Source organism: Dendrobates tinctorius, unplaced genomic scaffold, assembly GCF_039654945.1.
Source record: "Dendrobates tinctorius isolate UK_male_01 unplaced genomic scaffold, ASM3965494v1 ptg000043l, whole genome shotgun sequence".
Taxonomy (NCBI): Eukaryota; Metazoa; Chordata; class Amphibia; order Anura; family Dendrobatidae; genus Dendrobates; species Dendrobates tinctorius.
The window spans coordinates 1,462,516-1,485,582 of record NW_027361711.1 but is presented as its reverse complement, the minus strand read 5'-3'; the positions used below and the strand labels follow the sequence as shown (position 1 = coordinate 1,485,582).

Genomic DNA, 23,067 nt, shown 5'->3' with positions numbered 1-23,067 from the left:
CATTGTGCAGGCTCATTAGACGCTTCAATACAAAAGATGGGTCTGACTCCGTCTATTGCACCTAGTGTACAAGTGCGTTTTCTGACAGATCAGGAAGTTGAGTCTAAAGAAGCCTCAATAGCCATTGCAAAAATTGCAAGATTTTCATTTCTAATAGTTTGTAATATTTGAAAAAACAATTGCCAAGATATTATACATTTAACACACAGATCTGTTTTAAACAATGTGTTTTTCTGATTACGCATTTCCCATATTATGGACTTAACCTGATGATTAGTGACCGATATTGTGTGTGAATTTATTTTTGGGAGAAAAATTTTACGCCTAAAACTACTTGGTGGTGTTTCATTATGCAGTGGGTTGGGATGACTGAAAAATAGAACAGAACAAAATTTCAACTTTGAGGTTTTCCTGCAAATTTGGTGAAGTTGTTGTTCTTTTTGTAGGAGTGAGGCCAGTTTCACATGTCTGTCATGGTCTGTGCACAAGCTGTAATCTACACACCAGCTGTGGGTCTGCATAGCTATTGGGTTCAGGTCAGGAGACCTTTTGGGGCTGGACCAGAAATCTAATCCCAACATGGACCATGAAGCTTGGACATGTGTAACCGGCCTCAGGTTTTTGTTTGTACCATCAATTGCAGTATTTCTGTTTCTCCTGTTGTATAAGAACCAGTTTGGTAATGGTCACAGTTTCATTTGGAAGGTGTGACATGATGCCTGTACCACCATTGTCACTTATCATTGCCTCCTCCTCGCCTAAGTAGATGGTTGTTTGGAAACATGGGGAACACCTATACATTTCCAAACTCCATCACTCTAGAAAGTTCTTGAGCTGTCTATCATAGTTTTATGTATCAATTACTCAGGATTTTCAAGATCTGTCAGTGAATGGAAAATTTCTTGTTGCAATCCAGAGCCTTCTGTGGCACAAGTCCCAGGGTTTGTTCGGCATTTTCATACATGATTCTATTTCCTGTCTAATGGCTGGTTAATTCGGTTTCTACCTAATTTTTGCAAACAAAATATAGAATTTAAATCACCATGTGTCAATTTCTAGTCAGATGGTCATGCCAAGCCTGAAATATGCTGTTCCTTAGCTGGCAAATGTCTCTCCTTGCTAATGAGTGCTGCTATGTTAACCAGCAGGATCAGGATGGATATTCAGCCGATGAATGGAAACGATAATGTTTTCACTCACTGACGACAAGCAGAAATCTTCAAAAGTGAAGTAAATATTACACAAATATATGAAAAGGAAATCCCAATGAATGAATGATTGAGATGAAGTTCTGAGTACACATGTGATGCTTGGGAAGCACATTTACAAGACTAGATGTTACTGGAGACATGATGGGCCACTGTTTAATTTTGGTGTAATAATAATGCAGGAGTTTGGAAATATGACTTATGAGGATTTGCATTTATTCTCGGTAAGCTGACTAATGCTTAGGCAGACAATATTTAGCCTATACTTGTACAGGATGCATGTACAGTTTCTATAGACCGAAGGGGACCCACCACTTGGATTCTCTTTTTGAATTTAGGTTAAAGGGATTGTTCACTACTCAGACAACCCCTGCTCAATTGCTATATTCCCTTGTATAAAACACAAACAGCCTAACATCAACTCTGGTTCTAGCACCGGTCCTTAGACATCAGTGCCTGGTATCCTGTCGCTCACATGACATTGTAATGCCATGTGAGCCCCGCAGGCAAATGGCAGCCGCTTTCCTCTCTCTTTTTTTGGACAGAACTCACAAACAGATGAAGAGAGCAACTGCTGCCCTCACTGCCTCCAGATGCAGAACTGACATCTGGAAGAAGAGGGCTGCAGCTGCTCTCACTGCCTCCAGATGCAGAACTGACACTCGGATGAAGAGCGCTACTGCTGCCCTCACTGCCTCCAGGTGCAGAACTGACACTCGGATGAAGAGAGCTACTGCTGCCCTCACTGCCTCCAGGTGCAGAACTGACACTCGGATGAAGAGAGCTACTGCTGCCCTCACTGCCTCCAGGTGCAGAACTGACACCTGGAAGAAGAGAGAGCTGCTGCTCTCACTGCCTCCAGATGCAGAACTGACACTCGGATGAAGAGAGCTACAGCTGCCCTCACTGCCTCCAGGTGCAGAACTGACACTTGGATGAAGTGAGAGCTGCTGCTGCTCTTACAGTCTCCAGATGTCAGTTACAAATGAAAGGTGAGTGAAGCAGCTGTGATTTGGGTGCAGACATCACACTGCATAACAACTTCATGTGAACTGTGGGAGACCAGGCGTTGATGTTTCAGGAACCGCGCCAGCACTGGTGAGGAGTATAGGTCATGATTTCATACTTGGAATATAGCAATTGAAAAAAGGATGTCCTTATAGTGGAAAACCCCTTTTAAACCGCATTTTGACCTATTGTGAATAGTATTGACTTCATGTCTCAATTCACTTGAGGTAACTGGCTGCTACAACCTCAATTGTCCGGGTTTGGCAAGGACCGAAATTCTTACCAGTTGAACATTATGGGCCTGACTCATCATTGCGTTTGTGCCATTTTTAGTCTAGTTTTTCATTTGTGCTATATTCTGGTCTTTATTTGTGCCTTTTTTTATGTGTTCACCTGTTTATTTTATCTTATATTCATTGTGGTTGCAGAGTTTGGGGTTTCTAGATGTTTTCGACTGATTCATTAATTAGGATATTATAAAACTCATGAACCACGGGCGCCATTTTGAAAAATTTGATGGGGAAAAAATGTTAACCATTACCATAAGACAACAAAAAAAGGTGATGTTAAGATAAAACGCCAAATGATGATGAATCTGGCCCTATGTTTTATTTCCAGAAAAATGTGGGGGGGGGTTTTACAGCATAGTGTGTAAATTTAATGCATCGTAGGGTTGTAATGACATCAATACAGATCACATTCTGCTAAAGGCTGCTGATTGCTTATTGATTGCAATAGATGAGAAAGAAGCGATGCTTTAGGAATGAATAAGCATGTGAGCTTTACAGTTATAGCCCAAACCAGTCAGCCCTACTGGCCACCACATAGGAATGATACAATGGGGAAACTGTAGTGGTTGCTGTAATGTTTTGTCTACCGGAGTTTTAGAGAACGTGCTCATCTTATATACACATAGGTTGTCTCAAAGTGAAATGTTCAATTTTTCTGTTAGATCACACAAAGTGACTTTTTAATGTAGAATAATTTAATCCTATTTTACATCTCAAAATGACCTCACTGGGAGGTAGATCTTAGTGTGCCATAACTCTGCAGCACAGAGATGATGCTTTCACCACTTGTTGCGGGTGCCGGCTGTAACATACAGCTAACACCCAGCTGTGATGACCATGATCTCAATCCCAATAGATTGAGCCTTAGGCCTGTTTCACTTTTCCGTTTTTTGACGTCAGTCAATATCCGCCACTTTTAGAAAAAAACGGATCCGTCCCTTTTTTGGCGGATCCGTTTTCCCCATAGACTTACCTTAGCGGCGGATTTTGACTGACGGTCGTCCGTCTCACCCGTTTTTTGACGGATCCGTCAGAATTTTAGCGGCTCCCGGGCGGAGGAGACGGACTCTGAAACGTTTTTTCAGAGCGACGGTCCGCGATTTTGTATTGCGCAAGCCCGGCAAACATTTTAACCCTGAATAGTGTTCCGGAAAGGCCGTGGAAAAAAAATCTCTCCCTTTTCCAGGACGCGGTTACTTTAAGTTTCCGAACCTTTCCTACTTCAGCGGATCCGTCAAAACAATGGTCCGGTGGCATACGTTGGTGTCACAATGGAAACAGAATTTTTTTCCCATCTTTAACGGATTGCAGCTGAACAAAAAAAACGGAAGTGTGAAACAGGCCTTAGATGTTGTATAGCCACTGGTGCACATGAGGGATCTTACAATGGGAGAGGGCTTCCTCTGTAAGCCCAAAAGCTCCATCTTCTCCACCCCTCACATCTCTAAGGTTGCCATGATTGCTAGGAGGCCTAACAAAGAACGTTGGGCATGCCATACACTAAAGGTCCAGGTCAGTAATCTGCGAATCTCCTTACCCCATGGGACTAATTACAAGAAGTCTCGCGTACAGAATTGATTCTCCCATCTTTACTGACAGACATACTATATTGCAATACCTCTGCACTGCACTGTTTTATATGTAATGATTACATGTTTGACTGCCATAATGGAAATTTAAAAAAAGAAAAATCTAATGAAGAAAAGTTGTTTTTTTTTTTTCTGTTACAAAATGCTTTATGGGGAAAAAAAAAAATCAGGATTGCCACATTCTTAGACCAGGTTCACATAGCATTAATGCAGTCCGGACTGCATTGACGTTGCTCCCATAACGCGATCGCATTATGTGATCCCGCTAGCGCAGATGCTTCATCTGCGCCAGCAGTGACGGACCCCCGAACGCTGCAACCCTCGTCCGAGGGTCCGTCACTGAATGACGGCACATCGCTAACACATGCCAATTATGGCATGCATTAGCGATGCGCTCGCAGTGTATGGGTGCGTTAAAGCATCCGTTACATAGCGTTAATGCCGCTATGTAACGGATGCGTTAAACGCACCCCCTAAACGCTATGTGAACCCAGCCTTAGCAATTGAAACTATAACATCACAATATTTATCCCACACAGTGAGCGGTTTTAAAAAAGAACGAACAGTACTTAATACAACAATTCTGGCATCGTTTTTATGTTCCTCCCAAAAAGATGAACAAAACGTCATCAAACAGTTGTACATGCCCCAAAATCGTACCAATGAAAACGTCTACTAGTTCTGCCAAATATAAGCACGTGTAAAGTTGTCACCACAAAAATATAAAGGTTCTGGCTCTTTTTTTTTTTTTTTTTAATGATGCTAAATTATTGGAACCCCCCCCCAACAAAACTGCAAGATTAGTAGTGACGTTATCATGCTGTTTTGGCACCAGAGGGCACCTTAATTGGTATTTCTTATAAACCTTGTTATATTTTGTATGCCCTAGCAGAAAAATGTAATAATTGATGGCAATACTTTTATATCTGTTGTCCCCAAACACTATTAACCTGCAGATCTGGGATTAATCTACAGGTTAATTGCGTTCAAAAGCTGAGAGGCTCTGGTTACCGTTTGGCATGCAGCGAGTTGCGACTTTCAGCATGTCGGACACATTGACAGCCATCTCTTCATTGATGCGCCACTGAGCCACTGTGAGTCAGTGCTGGGGCATGCTTATAACTGCCGCACACTGTACCCTGCGCGGTGACTGAAGCCGCGCCGACATGCCTGTATGGCTGGAGGCTGCCGGGAAGAATAAGGTTCATTTTCTTTCGGTAGCCGTGCTTTCTGTACGGCGGCCGCACAGCTTTGAAATGCTATTATCTGCAGATTGACCCCATATCTGTTGGTTAATAGCATTTGGGGACATGGAAGGTTTCCTTTAAGAATAAGGGTTCTCTTCATCATCGGTGTCATTCTCAAGCTGAACTATGACCAGTATGGGCAGTCTTCATCTGTCAGGTCTGTTCATAGGTATGGCCAGCTTCTAGAAACCTGTATCGCCATACGGGTGGTGGATTAGGAATATTGGAACCATTTTTTGTGTACTTTGTATTCGTAATGGACCCTTTCATGTCCATTAAAGATGCCCATACCTGCATCTGTGACTGTAAACCCTTGAAAAAAGAAGAAAATAAGAAAAAAGTTAGGGTTGTTTACATTGTTGAGATATGCAGTACGGAAATCTGTGATAAATGGCTGTGACTTTCACAAGGCCTTGTTACTACTCACTTTCATAATACAATTTCTCCTGTTAGGTAGAGGGCCATATTAGTCAATTCATGAAGTTAGGGCTCGCTCACATGAGCGTATAATGCAGACAAGTGCTATCTGATATTTTATCAGATACCACTCGGACCAGTGTTATGCTATGGGGCAGTGGAGACTTACGGGTTTTTTCTCATGCCAAGTTAGCATGCTGCGAGTGGCTCTGGAATCCGGATCATGCACACCCATACAGGCTGCATGTAAAGCATCAGACTGCACAGAGACAATGGAGAAATTAAGTTCTCCGTCTTTGCACCTGTGCTTTGATTCTTTCATGCGAGAGAATCGGCTCACACTCTGAGAAAGTTTGAGCCGTGTGTCATTAGCATAATTGGCCCTGTTCTCTCTCATGAGAGAATATATGCACATGTGACCCTGGCCTTAGAGGAGGTCTCCAACTTTCACACTTGCAGCTCTGGGCATTTCTGTCTATATACAGGGTGGGCCATGTGTATGGATACACCTAAATAAAGTGGGAATAGTTTATCAACTTCCTGTTTGTGGCACATTAGTATATGGAGGGGAAAAAACTTTTCAAGATGGGTGGTGACCATGGCGGCCATTTTGGATCCAACTTTTATAAATGTCCCACCCAGGTGTATCCATATAAGTGACCCATGCTGTAGTCTTTATTTAGATGTGATCAGTGTGTGACAAGTGAAATTAATGACTGCTGTCGTCACATGCCATACTACTCAAACCACGGCTTCCATCATTGGGGCCATGTAGATCAGCCAAATTGCGGTCACTGACCCTGCGCCATGTATCAGAACTTAACCATGGAGCAAATAATCTGCTGCTAACATCTTGTCTTCAGAAAACACAGAACACCACCATAGTTCTTGTGGAGTTCATGCTTTGAGGAGTCAGAGCACAATGGGGCCTACACCATATTTGGCAGGTGGATATATGTATATATATTATAATATAGCGTGTGTGTATGAGCATATTTTATTCCTGTGCCTATATTCAGAACAATAAAGGGATTTTTTTTGTATTCTGCAGGCAGCGCTTCTGTGAAATAATGCTTCAAACTAATGTAACCGTGCCAGAAGCAGCCACTACAAGGGGGATGTTGGGAAGACCTAAAAAACCCAGGGTTTGGGTGAGATGTTGTCCGTTTTAGGCATTGGCGCTGTCATTTTTAATATATTTAATGAAGTGCCCAGCCTTTTGCGTGCCTGACTACTGGGCTGTATTTCAGTCTGTGGAGATGGCACTGAACACTCTATGGCAAATCTTTGCTGCAATAAGAATAGTTCAATACAGTTTATACAAATTTAAGAAATATTTTATATAAATACATAGAGGACAAACCCAATATCTACATTGGCTAATGAAAGTTTTTTATTTTTCCTTCTAGATACTCAATATTTATAACTTATATAATAATGTACTTGTTTTCCAGAAATGGGAGACCGGGCAAAACAAAATATTATGACTGGTATTAAGTTACTAGTACTCTACCTGTCCTGAGAAATATGCAGACAGGATCAGAGTAGGGATCCGATGCAATGTTGCCGGTGTGCACCGTTTTCTTGCCAGTGTCCCATGCTACCAAGTTGTTCTCTTGTTGCTGGTGTGACATTAAAGTGGCTTTAGCGTTGACGGTGCCTGCCTTGTACTGACTCCGTATCAGATTGTGAATTGTGTGGTGCAAGCCTTTCGCGTGCCTCTAAGTATCCGCTTGTAATGATGCCTTTTCTCTAGTCATAAATGCAAGTTTAATGTAAAATGGTTCCGAGCCTTTTACCCGCCAATGTTTACAGCTCGCTTCAACTCATGATCTCCATTAGATTCAGGCTGGCTTTGCACTAATATCATTATGCATGTGGCTTTACGTGACAGCACTTTACAGAACAGTCGTCTGACATCTATCCATATGCAATGAATTTCAAAAGCCGTCGTCCTGACCACCGGGTGCGAGCCTAGTGTGCAAATATGAGCGGGTAATGGGCACAGAGGTATAGGAACGTGGAAACTCTGCTTCTGCAAAGCATGCATGCTGCAATACTGGCATGCACAATATCGAGGGGCAAAATGGAAACCCCATTTCCCACAGTGCTGCTTATACATTGTAAAAGGTCGTGTTGTTTCTTAATGTAACCGTAAAAGTGAATTAACAGTAAATATGATATATATTTTGTGCCGTCATGGATTTTGTACACAGATTATATTCATGTTAAAAATGCATTTTTATATATCAAATATATATATATATATATATATATATATATATATATATATATATATACATACCGTATATATCGAGAGTTGTGCTTCTCTCACATGATGTTGGATTAGTTGCTTAGAACATGGCTTTCAGTAGCAGTGTTTAGTTTAGACTTGCGTGCCACAATCTGAATACCCTTAGTTTTACATTAGAACTACAGGCTTTAGAATTCGTGGGGGAGGGGCAGGAAGTTTGGCTCCCCCCTAATCCTTAGAGTAGGGATTCCCTTTTCCTGACAGAAGTGTAAGCCTACGCTGTAAAATATCAACTTTTTTTGTCATTGTGACATATCAAAGTAATGGCAGCATAATATAGCATATTATCTATGCTGCTCACAGGGGGAAGGGCTTTATAAAGCCTCCCAGAGCCTGAATTTCCCCAAATTTTCACAACTGTCAGGCAATCTATACTAAGACTCTGCTCAGTTTTGAAATTATTGATGTTTCCAAAATAGTGATGCATTTGGGAATTCAAAGGAACTCGCAGTCCCATTTCTCTGTTGCCCTACAGCACTCTAAGGAGCGCCACGTCCCCTTCATAGTTTACCACGCACACATCCTTAGTTTTAATAGGGGCTGTGCCGGGTAAAACAATTTATTATAGCACGGTCACAATCAAGTGAGTGGCCCTGAGCTGTGTACCAGGCTATGGTCCCAGGCTATAGATGACTAGGGATAGTAAAGTCCCTTGTTCACTAGACGTCAGTTGTCTCTGCCTTCACTAGAGTCCAGGAACCTTATAGAAAATTCTAGTAAATTTTGGTATTTGCGTGGTGTACATTAAGACAATCGCTGCTTTTTTTGTATGTTGCCTTATCTGCATGCTTTAATACACAAGGAATATATCGTTTGCTTTTGCTCTGTGGCACTTTTTCCTGTATTTATAAATTGATTTGTTTTGCCAAACTGAATATTTTTCTATTAATTTGTCGTCATCTGCTAATTTTGACCAAAATGCGCTTTGCCTGTATTAAAATGTCTTTGTTCTTTACCTGTTTACGGTAAATTGACCTTTTGCTTGAACTTTGAAACTTCATGTTATAACTGAATGAAATAAACTTGCATTATATTGTTTAAGATTGTCATTATTGACTTTAACATTTCATCTATGACACTGAAGAAATACAGGGTGGTCCAAAAGTAGGTGGACAGAAAATAACATTTATTTTGATTTATATATAAAATTATATTTAGTAACACAAGCATAACATTGACAATTAAATTGTATTCTGAACAATAATACAAAAGCCCTTAAATTTTAGCAACTCAGGTGCTCAAACTGTTTTCCATCCCAATTTGCACAGCTTTGAAGTCTGCCTCTTACGCTTCGACAAACATTTTTGCACAAGTCTCTTTGGGTATTAATTTCTTGAAATTCATCATTTATGTAATGGGTATTAATTTCTTGAAATTCATCTCTTATGTAATTTTTCAAATCACTGACACTTTTTGGCTTTTGACTATAAACTTTGGCCTTGAGTAGTCCCCAAAAGAAAAATCCATTGGGGTCAAGCCTGGTGAACGTGCCGGCCAATCAAGTGGGCCTCTTCAGCCAATCCATTTATTAGGAAATGTTTCATCAAGATACTCGCGGACTACTCTTGAATAATGTGGAGGGGCCCCATCTTGTTGGAAATAAAGGTCATTTGAATTAGGCTGTTGCTGTAACTGGGGAACAACTTGATTTATTAGAATTTTGAGATACTTATCTCCTGTGACTGTTCCATAAAAAAAATGGTCCAAAAACACAAACTTGAAATCCCACCCCAAACATTGACACCAGGCTCATTGAGTTGTTGCTCTAATGTTAAATGCATGTTCTCATTATACCAGTAAATACAATTATGTCTGTTAATATGGCCAGATAATTAGAAGCTTCATCACTCCACATATTATCTAAAATTACTGGATTTTCTTCAGTTTCGTTAAGCATAATCTCACTAAATTGCAGCAGCCTGTCTGGATCATCCTCCAATAAACCATGAATTAGACGTGGACGATAAGCTTTCCACCCAATAGGTTTCAGGATTCGCATGATGGAAGCTCGTGAAATTCCCAATTCTAAAGAGGCTCTTCTGGTGGACTTTTTTTGGACTCTGAACAAATGTTTCAGCAACAAATTGTTCATTATTTTCTGTACAGGCTGTTTTGGGTCGACCAGTTTTTGGAGCATTAAGGATTGAGCCAGTGGCATTGAATTTGTCACGAATGCGGTAAATGGTTTGTCTCTTTGGGGCTTGAGTACTAAATGTTTCAACCCAATTTTCTCTGTTTCAGCATTTTGAGATTTCCAATACTCTTAAAATCCATTTTCTTTGATCTGTACTTAATTCAGATAACCCATAATGGCAAATAATTTATCTGAAAAGAAAACAGATTTGGGTGAGATTTATCTGTGAAAACTGGATCTGTGAAACTGACTCAGTTGCCCTTAGCAACCAATCAGATTCCACCTTTCATTTTCCAAAGAGTCTGTGAGGTATGAAAAGTGGAATCTGATTGGTTGCTAAGGGCAACTGAGTCAGTTTCACTTTACACCATGTTTGCTAAATCTCCCCCTTCATAACCCTATTACATACACTCTCCACCTACTTTTGGACCACACTGTGTGTGTGTGTGTGTGTGTGTGTATATATATAAATTTATACACACACTAGACCACTCTCTTCACCACATACTAAAAGACTTTTCTTTTTTTTTTTAATATACCCAGTGAAAAAGAGAGGGGAAACACTACACCAGGGTTCCCCAACTCCAGTCCTCAAGGCCCACCAATAGGTCATGTTTTCAGGATTCCCCTTGTATTGTACAGGTGATGCAATTATCACCTGGGCAATACGAAGGAAATCCTAAAAACATGACCGGTTGGTGGGCCTTGAGGACTGGAGTTGGGGAAACCTGCACTACACCACCAGAAATTGAAGGGAAATAGGGTGCTATCATGGTTTGGGAAAATCCAATTACCGGAAAGAAATTATCAAAGTTTCCCTTCACCATGACAGCACCATACCCAGAGACTAAGGGTACCGTTACACGTAGCGACGCACCAACGATTCCGACAATGATACGATCTGGCTAAGATCGTTTGTGCATCGCTAGTAAGCAGTCATACAGGCCGATCTTCATAACGACGCATCAGAGATGTCACTAACGACCACGGCGATCGTTGGTACCGTGTCACACACTGTCTATAATAGCGATTCAGATTTTGAATAGGCGTCCTTCAGCGCTATCTATATGAGTTCGGAGTCGCCAACGAGGTCGCTCGACGTTGATAAGGGGCGTCAAACACAGCGATGCATGCTGGTCAGCGTGACGCTAGCGATCAAAATATCCTGAACGTTCGCGCACGATCAGCGACATCGCAGCAGGGAGCCGGTCGTTTCCGCGTGTCACACTTAGCAAGATTGCTAGCGATGTCACTTTTGCGTCACAAAATCGTTGTCGCTTCAGCGATATCGCTAGCGATCTCGCCGTGTGTAACGGGGGCTTAAAATGGAACAAATGTGTATGGAGGGACCACCGCTGAAAGAACCTTTCTTCCAAAGAGGAAGTTAGAGTTCCCCAGATCCAACCTGTAGTGCTTAAATAACATGGAGCAGGAAAACCATATTGCCGCCCTGCAGATTTGGTCAATGGAAGCATTAGCTGCCCATGAAGTGTCAGTGACCCTAGTAAAATGTGCCTTAACATCCTGAGGGGGACCTACCTCGAGGCAAAGTAGATGAGGTTAGTGCTACTAAAAGTTTTTTTTTTAGAAGTGAGGACCCTAAAAGAAGCTGATGAAATGCGTTCAAAATGAATTTTTGTAAGGGCATTTAAAACTAAATTTAGGTCCCAATGAGCCACCTTTGGGAGCACTTACTGGTCTAGAAGACAAAAAAGCTTCGATGAACCTATGCACGCATGGGTGGTCAGCGTTTTTTTTTTTTTTTAAATCAAATAACGAGCAGATACCTGTAGTTTTAGAGTACTAATGTAGAGGCCTCTTTTCAAGACCTTTCTAAAGGTATTTTAACACTTCCGTAAGGGAAACTTGTTGGGTAGACAGATTACATCCAGAAAATTCTAAAACTTGTTCCATAACTTGAAATATTTAAGGGACGTAACCTTCTTTGTACTCAAAAGGAGAGTGAAGACTAAGGTGTTGTCTGGGAACCAGAGGATGAACTGGACCATGGTTGGAACCGTCAGGTAGTGTCCAGAGGTACGAGATTGACATGATTCTCGGCAAGGTTAACCATGAGGATGAACTGGACCATGGGTGGGACAGGAGGTTAGAACCGTTGGGCAGTATCCAGGGGTATGAGATTGACATGATTCTCGGCCAGGTTAACCATGAGGATGAACTGGACCATGGGTGGGACAGGAGGTTAGAACCGTTGGGCAGTATACAGGGGTACGAGATTGACATGATTCTCAGCCAGGTAAACCATGACCTTTTGACCAACAAGTTATAACACTATTGTCCTCAACACTCTCGGTATCCGAGGAAAAGGTGGAAAAGCGTGAGGCAGGTGAAAATCCCACTTTTATAGGAGGGTGTCCACCCCATTCAGGAATTCACTTGGATTTAAGGAAAAAAGTTGCTACACCTGGCGATTTCCTCTAGTTGCAAATAAGTATTTCTGGAAGACCCCCATAATGTACTGATTTGACTGAAAACTTTCTGATTTAAAGTCCATTCTTCTTGACTGAGTGAATGACAACTTAGGTAGTCGGCTATAATGTTTTCTGATCCTTTTAAATGTCGGCCTGACAAGGATAAAGGTTTTTCTTCTGCAAATTTAAATATTTTTCCAACTTCGGTCATTAATGGACCCGGCCTTGTCCCCCCCTGATGATTTATATAGCTTACTGTTGTTTCACAGTATTCATACATTTTCATCCGTAAGCTATCTTGAAGCCAGGTATGGCTTTTTTCAATGCTGTCAGGCATTTTTAAGTTTTGTGAATCTTTTTTGATTGTGGAATCCCACACCCTAAAAATTGACCGTTCAGGTGGGCTCCCCAACCCTTTGGACCTGCATCTGTGGTGACCTCCACTGGTTTTTGAACTGTCTATGGCACTCCTCTCTAGAGATGAGCAAATTTTGTTTGGATCTTGGCCCCGAATCTGTTATTGACATAATCTTGCCATATTCAGACACTATTCGTGCTGAATGTTTGTTTTATGATCGGTTTCGAACAAATTCTGTAATTTTTACTCCCATTGACGCTACTGATACTCGGCTATGTTTGACGAATATAGCAAAAACAATATTTGAGTCTGATCGTATTCGGAACCAAATCCGAACAAATTCGCTCATCTCTACTCCTCTCTTAAATTTCTTTCTGTGCATCCACCACACTAGCGAGTTCAACACTTCTGTTGATAGACAAAATGTTTGATCCAGATGGCCCGTTCCTGCAGAATGTAGTCTTGCAATCTCTCGCTGAAGGCATCTTGTATAGAATTGTGCTCACTGAACTGCAGGAATTGTAGCTGTCAGGAGCCTAACAAGGACATTGCTTCCGTTACTGAAATATCCTGCCATTTTTGAGCTTTTATGATCTCTTGTCTGATTTTTAGGATTTTTGCTGGTGGATGAAAATATTGTTGGCGAACAAAAACCAGACAGATCCCAAGAAAAATCTGAACTTGAAAAGGATCTATTCTTGATTTATCCTTGTTTACTATCCATCCTAGATTTAAGACAGATAGGACTCGTCCGACTGCCCTCGTGCACTAGTCTTTTGATTTTCCTACCACTAAAAAAATCATTTAGATGGGTACTATTATTCCCTTTCTGACATTTGTCGTAGTAATACGTCACTGTGCCTATCTGACCAGGGATGGATTATTATGTGCTTTCAATTGCTCGCCCACACGGGTGGTGCGCTGTCAATCGCCGCCGGGTGTCCGCTGATTCTGACAGTTTACTCCCCTTAATACTGGCACTTTACCCCCCTAAATACTGTAATCAAATGCGATTGCAGCATTCTGGGAGCCGGCAGAGGGCTGAAAGCCCACCTGCCTTTAGATCAGAGACCCCGCGGCATGACGCAGGGTCCTGATCGTTGCCATGGTGACTCAATGTCATCATGACACCAGAGTTTGGAAACTTGCTTTTCATGCAGTGCATGATCAGCAAGTTTCTCTGTCAGTGCAGGTCTGACAGTTTATACAGCATGGGGATGCTGCTGTAAAATGATAGTCCCATAGTAAGACAAAGTAAAAAAAAGTAAAAACAAATTTTTAAATAAATATATATATTTTACATCAAAAATAATAAAAAACAAAAGATATTGTATCAATAAATATTTGTATGAAAAAATAAAAGTACACACATTTGGTATCGCCGTGTCTGCAACGACTCGACCTATAAAACTGTCTCGCTAGTTAACCTATTTAGTGAACACCATAAAAAAAACAAGGCAAAAACAATGCTTTATCAACATACCGCCGAACAAAAAGTGAATAAAACGCAATAAAAAAGACAGATATAAACAAACATGGCCCCTCTGAAAATATCTTGTCCTGGAAAAAAAAAACAAGCTATCATACAGCTCCATCAGCTGAAAAATAAGAAGTTATAGCTCTCAGAATCTCAGAATAAAGGGATGCAAAAATAATTATTTTTTTCTATAAAATAGTTTTTATGTAAAAGCGCCAAAACATAAAAAAGATATAAATGAGGTATAGCTGTAGTCGTACTGACCCGAAGAATAAGACTGCCTTATCAGTTTTACCACATACAAAGCGGCATAACCCCCCCCCCAAAAAAAAAAGTAATTCCTGAATTGCTGTTTTTTGTTCACTCTACCTCCCAAAAGTCGGAATAGAAAGTGATCAAAAAATGTGCCAGAAAATGGTACCAATAAAAACATCAACTCGTCTTGCAACAAACAAGCCCTCACATGACTCTGTGGGCAAAAATATTGAAAAATTATAGCTCTCAAAATGTAGTGATGCAAAAACTTTTTTGCAATAAAAAGCATGTTTTAGTGTGTGACAGCAGCCAAACGTAAAAGCCCGATATAAATCTGGTATCGCTGTAATCGCACCGACCCGAAGAATAAAGTCGCCTAGTCACTTACACCGCAAAAGGAACGGCATAAAAAATAAATAAAACCAATTCTTCACCTGTTGTTTATCTTTTCATTGAGCCTCCCAAAGATCTCAGTAAAGCTCAACGCACATTTATCCTGCGCTTTGCGCTGAGTGCTTACATTGGAGTTTCCATGTAAATCTCTGAAATACATGATTCAGATGGAACCTCTTGCAGAAGATTCCCTATAATGAGGCAGATGGAAGCACTGTGGACACCGTCTGACCTGTGATCTGGCGGTGTCTGTCTTTTTAGGATTACATAAAGGTGCAGTTGATCGCAGTTTTGTGCACTTCTGAAAAGGACACCACTTAACAGAGGCCAGACGGAGTAACTCTGCTGCCTCATTATAGTGAATGGATCCCTTGAGGGTTTCATCTGAATCATGTTACTCAGAGATTTAGATAGAAACCCCAAATTAAGTGCTCATTGTAGAGCGCCGGAAAATATGATCTCAAACGTTATGTAAAATGTTCCCATTAAAAGCTTCAACTCAATTCACAAAAAAAAAAGCAAGTCCCCACTCAGGTCTGTCATCTGTTAACGGAAATATAGGGGGATTCCATGTTACTGGTAGCACAAAGACTCTGGAAAAGCTAAATGGCTCCTCACCCGCCAAAAGAAATTCAGCAAATTCTCTCTCAAATGCAAATGCCCCCTCGCTTCTGAGCCCCACCATATACCTAAACCACATATTGCGTCCACGTTTGGCATTTCTGAAGTGAAAAGAGCCCACATAACTTACGGGTGCATGTCCCCAGAAGCACGGGCTGGGCATAACGTACTGGTGACTGCAAAACATACGGGTCAGAATAGTGTACTGGTCACTACAACAGCAGTTTGCGATTTTGACTCGGCAACATTCATTACTGCTTGTTTCTGCTTGGTGCTATTTCTCCTGCTTTCCTTATGAAAATGCAAAATTTGTGCTAAAAACATTTGTGAGGAAAATTTGATTTTTTTTTCTATTTTACGGCTCAACGTTATAAACTTCTGTGAAGCACCTTGGGGGTTCAAGGTGCTCACCACGCATCTAAATACGTTCCTTGAGGGGTCTCGTTTCCAAAATGGTGTCATTTGTGAGGGATTTTCACTGTTTAGGCACTCAGGGGCTCTCCAAATGCGACATGGCGTCCGCCAATTGTTCCAGCAAATTTTGCATTCAAAAAGTCAAATGGCGCTCCTTTCCTTCCGAGCTCTCCCGTGCGCCTAAACCCTCATATGGGGTATTGGCTTGCTTAAGAGAAATTACACACCAAATTTTGGTGTCCATTTTTTTCCTGTTACCCTTGTCAAAATAAAACAAAATTGCATCTGAAGTAAATTATTTTGTGAAAAAAAGTTAAATGTTCATTTTTTTTTTCAAAAATTCTTGTGATGTACCTGAAGGGTTAATAAACTTCTTGAGTGTGGTTTTGCGCACCTTGAGGGGTGCAGTTTGTAAAATGGTGTCACTTTTGAGTATCTTCGATCATATAGACCCCTCAAAGTGACTTCAAATGTGATATGGTCTCTAAAAAAATGGTTTTGAAAATTTTGTTATCAAAATGGGAAATCGCTGGTCAATTTTTAACCCTTATAACTTCCTAACAAAAAAAAAAATTTGGTTCCAAAATTGTGCTGATGTAAAGTAAACATGCGGGAAATGTTACGTATTAACTATTTTGTGTGACATATCTCTGCGATTTAAGGACATGAAAATTCAAAGTTGGAAAATTCCTAAATTTTTTCCAAATTTCAGTTTTTTTTCCCCATAAATAACCGCAAGTCATATCAAAGAAATTTTACCACTATCATGAAGTACAATATGTCATGAAAAAAATGGTCTCAGAATCATCGGAATCCATTGAAGTGTTACAGAGATATTACCTCATAAAGTGACACTGGTCAGAATTGTAAAAATTGGCCCGGTCATTAATGTGCAAACTACCTTTGGGGGTAAAGGGGTTAATATGTCCTTTTTCCTTATATAAGAAGTAATTTCTGCCACTATTTTAATAAAAATTCTTGGCGCTGAAGGAACCCTGAAAGGAAGACATTGGTCTGAGAGATTTCTGGTCCAGGTGAATCAGGATGTGGTAATATGCATCCTTTAACCCCTTCACGACCCATGACGCCTATGTAGCCGTCATGAAAAGTCGTGCCCTAACGACCCATGACGCCCCCGTAGGCGTCATGCTATAAATAGCGTTCCTGCGGGTCGGGTGACCGGGGTCACTGAAATGTCACCTGACCCGCAGATACAGGATAACATTGAGTTAAGCCCAGGGGGGGTGGCTTCGCCCCCACGTGGTTAGGATCGCTCTGATTTGCTGTTGAAAGTGAAACAGCCAATCAGAGCGAAAGTAATATTTCATCAATGAAAATTGATGAAATATTACAATCCAGCCATGGCCGATGCTGCACTAGCATCGGACATGGCTGGAGACTCTAACTTAACCCCCCACACCGGCTGGCGGGGGCGATCGGCCCCGCCACAGACTGACGGCAGCGATGAGCCACTGCCGTCACGATCTGCTCCTCCTTCCCTCCTGTCCCCCCCGATGTCCGATCCCCCCCCCTCACCCTCCCCGGTACCTCCTATGTCCCGCTCTGCCTCCCGGTGTCCCGCCGTCCCTCCTGCATGGGCGCATTTCCCAGCTGCAGATTAAATTTTTTTTATTTTGATCACTGTGATAAACTCTCAGGCTGAGTTCACACGTGGCGTTTTTTTCGCGTTTCCGCGGCGGTTTAAACCGCGCGATTTTGCCGCGAAAACACGAAAAATAAGCATCCCATGCATTCCTATGGGATTCCGCAATGCTGTGCTAATGCTGCGGTTTTTACCGCGGCGGAATCGCTTCGCGGTAAAAAACGCAGCATGCTCATTAATTTGCGGAATCGCGGCAATCCCGCACCCATAGGAATGCATTGTTCCGCTTCCCGCATGTGATTGTGCACACCATGCGGAAAGTAAGCAGAACATTTGCGGATGGTACCCAAGGTCCGGAGGAGAGGAGACTGTCCTCCGGGCTTTGGGTACCATATCCCTGTAAAAAATAGAATTTAAAATAAAAAATATTGTTATTCTTACCTTCCGGCGTCCCGCGCAGCATTCCCGCCTCTCTCCACGCTCCCGGTCCCAGTAATCCTTTGCGAAAATGCCCACGATGACGTCCAGTCTCGCGGGATCGCGAAGTCTCGCGGTCATTCGCGCGACGTCATCGCGAATTACCGCGAGACATCGCGATCCCGCGAGAACGGACGTCATCGCGGGCATTTTCGCAAAGGATTACTGGGAACGGATGCGTGGGACGCCGGAAGGTGAGAATAACACTATTTTTTATTTTTTTTTTTACATTCTATCTTTTACTACTGATGCTGCATAGGCGGCCTCAGTAGTAAAAAGTTGGTCACACTCGTCAAACACTATGTTTGACGAGTGTGACCAACCTGTCATTCAGTTCTCCAAGCGATGCTACAGATCGCTTGGAAAACGCTAGCATTTTGCAAGCTAAATACGCTTGCAAAATGCTAGTTTTTCCACGGGAAAATCGCGGGAATTTAAAATGCGATTTTCCCGCGGAATGGAATTCCGGAATTCTCGCGGTAATTTCCGCGAGAGTTCCGGTACGTGTGCACTTAGCCTCACAGTGATCAAAATAAAAAAAGTAAATCACCGCCCCCCTTATCACCCCCATAGGCAGGCACATGTAATAAAATAAAGAAAATATTTTCCTTTTTCAATTAGGGTTAGGGCTAGGGTTGGTATTAGGGTTAGGGTTGGAATTAGGGTTAGGGTGGAATTAGGTTTGGGATTAGGGTTAGGGTTGGAATTAGGGTTAGGAATAGGTTTAGGGGTGGGTTGGGATTAGGGAAAGGCTTGTGGTTAGGGTTAGCGGTGTATTGGGGTTAGGGTTATGATTAGGGTTGGGATTAGGGTTAGGGGTGTGTTGGGGTTAGGATTGGAGCTAGAATTGAGGGGTTTCCACTGTTTAGGCACATCAGGGGGTCTCCAAACGCGACATTGAGCCACCATTTATTCCAGCCAATTTTGTGTTCAAAAAGTCAAACAGTGCTCCCTCCATTCCGAGCCCCGACGTGTGCCCAAACAGAGGTTTACCCCCACATATGGGGTATCAGCGTACTCAGGAAAAATTGCACAACAACTTTGGGGGTCTAAATTCTCCTGTTACCCTTGGGAAAATAAAAAATAGGGGGCTAAATAAATTATTTTTCTGGAAAAAGTTTTTTTATTTTCACGCCTGGGCATTATAAAATTCTGTGAAGCACTTGGGGGTTCAAAGTGCTCACCACACATCTACATAAGTTCCTTGGGCGGTCTAGTTTCTAGAATGGGGTTACTTGTGAGGGGTTTCCACTGTTTGGTACATCAGGGGCTCTGCAAACATAACATGACACCCACAGACCATTCCATCAAGTCGGCATTTCAAACGTCACTACTTCCCTTCCGAGCCCCAACATGTGCCCAAACAGTGGTTTACCCCCACATATGTGGTACCATCGTACTCGAGACAAACTGGACAACAACTTTTGGGGTCGAATTTATCCTGTTACCCTTGTTAAAATAAAATATTGTGGACTAAATAATCATTTTTTGAGGAAAAAAAATATTTTTTATTTTCACAGCTCTGCGTTATAAACTGCTGTGAAGAACTTGGGGATTCAAAGTGCTCACCACACATCTAGATTAGTTCCTTGGGTGGTCTAGTTTCCAAAATGGGGTCACTTGTGGGGGGTTTCCACTGTGTAGGCACATCAGGGGCTCTGCAAACGTAACATGACACCCACAGACCATTCCATCAAGTCGGCATTTCAAAACGTCACTACTTCCCTTCCAAGCCCCGACGTGTGCCCAAACAGTGGTTCCCCCCACATATGGGGTACCAGCGTACTCAGGACAAACTGGACAACAACTTTTGGGGTCCAGTTTAACCTGTTACCATTGTGAAAATAAAAATTAGTGGGCTAAAAAATCATTTTTTGAGGAAAAAAAAATATTTTTATTTTCACGACTCTGCGTTGTAAACTTCTGTGAAGCACCTGGAGGTTCAAAGTGCTCACTATGCATCTAGATAAGTTCCTTAGGGAGTCTAGTTTCCAAAATTGGGTCGTTTGTGGGGGAGCTCCAAAGCTTAGGCACACAGGGGATCTCCAAACACGACATGGTGTCCGCTAACGATTGGAGCTAATTTTCCGTTCAAGAAGTCAAATGGCGCTCCTTCCCTTCTGAGCCCTGCCGTGCGCCCAAACAGTGGTTCCCCCCCGACATGTGGGGTACCAACGTACTCCGGACAAACTGGACAACAACTTTTGTGGTCTAATTTATCCTGTTTTCCTTGGGAAAATAAAAATTAGCTTGCAAAAATATAATTTTTGAGGAAAAAAAATGATTATTTTATTTTCTCTGCTTTGTGTTATAATCTTCTGTGATGCACTTGGGGGTTCAAAGTGCTTACCACACATCTAGATAAGTTCCTTCGGGGGTCTAGTTTCCAAAATGGGGTCACTTGTGGAGGAGCTCCAATGTTTAGGCACACAGGGACTCTCCAAACGCGACATGGCAACCGCTAAATATTCCAGCATATTTTCCATTCAAAAACTCAAATGGTACTCCTTCCATTCTGAGCACTGTCATGCGCACAAACAGTGGTTTATGACCACATATGAGGTATCGATGTACTCAGGAGAAATTGCCCAACAAATTTTAGGTTCCATTTTACCCTATGGCGCATGTGAAAATGAAAAAAACTGAGGCTAAAAACATTTTTGTGAAAAAAAATACTTTTTTTTATTACGGATCAATTTGTGAAGCACCTGGGGGTTCAAAGTGTTCACTATACATCTAGATAAGTTCCTTGGAGGGTCTTGTTTCCAAAATGGGGTCACTTGTGAGGAACCTCCAATGTTTAGGCACACAGGGACTCTCCAAACGCGACATGGCAACCGCTAAATATTCCAGCATATTTTCCATTCAAAAAGTCAAATGGTGCTCCTTCCATTCTGAGCTCTGCTGTGCGCCCAAACAGTGGTTTATGACCACATATGAGGTATCAGTGTACTCAGGAGAAATTGCCCAACAAATTTTAGGATCCATTTTATCCTGTTACCCATGTGAAAATGAAAAAATTGATACTAAAAGAAAATTTTTGTTGGAAAAATTAAAATGTCCATTTTTTCCTTCCATGTTGCTTTAGTTCCTGTGAAACACCTGAAGGGTTAATAATCTTCTTGAATGTAGTTCTGAGTAGCTTGAGGGGTGCAGTTTTTAGAATGGTGTCACTTTTGGGTATTTTCTGCCATATAGATCCCTCAAAGTGACTTCAAATGTGAGGTGGTCCTTAAAATAAATGGTTTAGTAAATTTTGTTGTAAAAATGAGAAATCGCTGGTCAACTTTTAACCTTTATTACGTCTGTGGGAATAGATAGCTCAGCTGGGATCTTTGCTTTGGCACAAGCGTGTGGCTATGGAGTCACTACAGCAGACTAGCAAGTTCCACATGGATATTGACACGGCATATTTATTGTGCACACTTGTTATTCAATGTTACACATGCCAAAACATGAAATAAAACATCTAAGGCCGTCTGGCCACTAACTAACAATAGCAGGTTAACTACAAAATAAACCTATATAACAGCAAAGAAGTCCATGTAATCTTACTGTGTCAGCTCCCAGCTCAGCAGACGAGATAGACTGAGAGCTCCCAGCTCCCCCTGATTATATCAGCTGGACCAGTCAGGAAACCAAAACCTGGATTGAATTAGTGGAGGGGGAACTACCAATCCTTCCCATGCTGATCACTAAGGAAACCAGGACTGGATTACAGTGAAATTAACTGGCTTCATCATCAGTACAGGGAGACATATGAAATGAACCGGGAAGAAATATACCTGTTTTCTAGTACCTCTCCCCTTGGCACCTCACACACCCCCCTCTGTTCGAGCCCGTGGGGTCGGACATGACGAGTCACCAAGCAGTGCGTTCTAGACAACGCATCTGCATTTCTGTGCGCTGTGCCCGCCCTGTGCTCAACGGAAAATTTAAACCCTTGTAATGCTAAGAACCAGCGTGTCACCCACGCATTGCCCTCTTTTGCCCGGGACATCCACGTTAGGGGAGAATGGTCCATCACTAGCCTAAACTGGCCACCTAGTAAATAATAACGCAAGGTGCACAGGGCCCATTTCACAGCCAGGGCTTCCTGCTAAACTACACTGTAGTTCTTTTCTGCTCTCGTAAGCTTTCTGCTTAGATAGGCCACTGGGTGTTCCTCGCCATTTACTTCTTGAGACAAAACCGCGCCGAGGCCCACCCCAGAGGCGTCCGTTTGGACAGTAAACTCCCGTTTAAAGTCTGGTGCAACCAACACTGGATGGTCACAGAGGACTGTTTTCAATCGTTGAAAGGCCTCCTCTGCTTCTGCGTTCCACTTTATTGTGACAGATTTCGACCCCTTAGTAAGATCTGTGAGAGGAGCTGCGATGGTCGCAAAATGTTTGATGAACCGCCTATAATAACCAACGATCCCTAAAAAAGCTCCAAGCTGTTTTTTGGTTACCGATCGTGGCCAGTTTTGAATAGCGTCCACTTTATTGGCTTGAGGCTTCACGACTCCTCTCCCTATGCTATATCCCAGATAGCGAGCCTCTTCCAATCCCAACGTACATTTCTTGAGATTGGCAGTCAACCCAGCTGTTTTAGGGAGTCTAAGACGGCTTGTACTTTTGACAAATGCGTGTCCCAGTCATTGCTAAAGATAATGATGTTGTCCAAGTATGCGGATGCATACTGGCCATGGGGTTTTAGGACAATATCCATTAGAAGTTGGAAGGTGGCTGCGGCACCATGCAACCCAAATGGCATATCTCTGTACTGGAATAATCCCTGGGGCGTAACAAAGGCAGTTTTCTCTTTGGCTGATTCCGTGAGGGGAAT

The 23,067-nt window shown here is 42.1% G+C and overlaps 1 protein-coding gene and 1 long non-coding RNA gene across 8 annotated transcripts in view; one reads left to right on the top strand and one right to left on the bottom strand.

The window, feature by feature from the left end:
* HCFC2 (host cell factor C2) overlaps positions 1-9,114 on the top strand; it is a 128,788-nt gene extending 119,674 nt beyond the window's left edge. For all 7 annotated transcript variants that reach the window (XM_073575139.1, XM_073575141.1, XM_073575140.1 and 4 more), the window contains one exon: positions 6,811-9,114. The gene's annotated coding sequence lies outside the window, so the exon portion shown is untranslated. The remainder of the gene's footprint in view (positions 1-6,810) is intronic.
* A 64-nt stretch (positions 9,115-9,178) lies between these two features.
* LOC141088912 (uncharacterized) lies at positions 9,179-22,069 on the bottom strand. The gene is made up of 2 exons (XR_012232100.1): positions 21,793-22,069; positions 9,179-10,398 (listed from the first exon to the last, which is right to left on the bottom strand). It is a non-coding gene; the product is annotated as an uncharacterized lncRNA (long non-coding RNA).
* Positions 22,070-23,067: the final 998 nt, after the last annotated feature.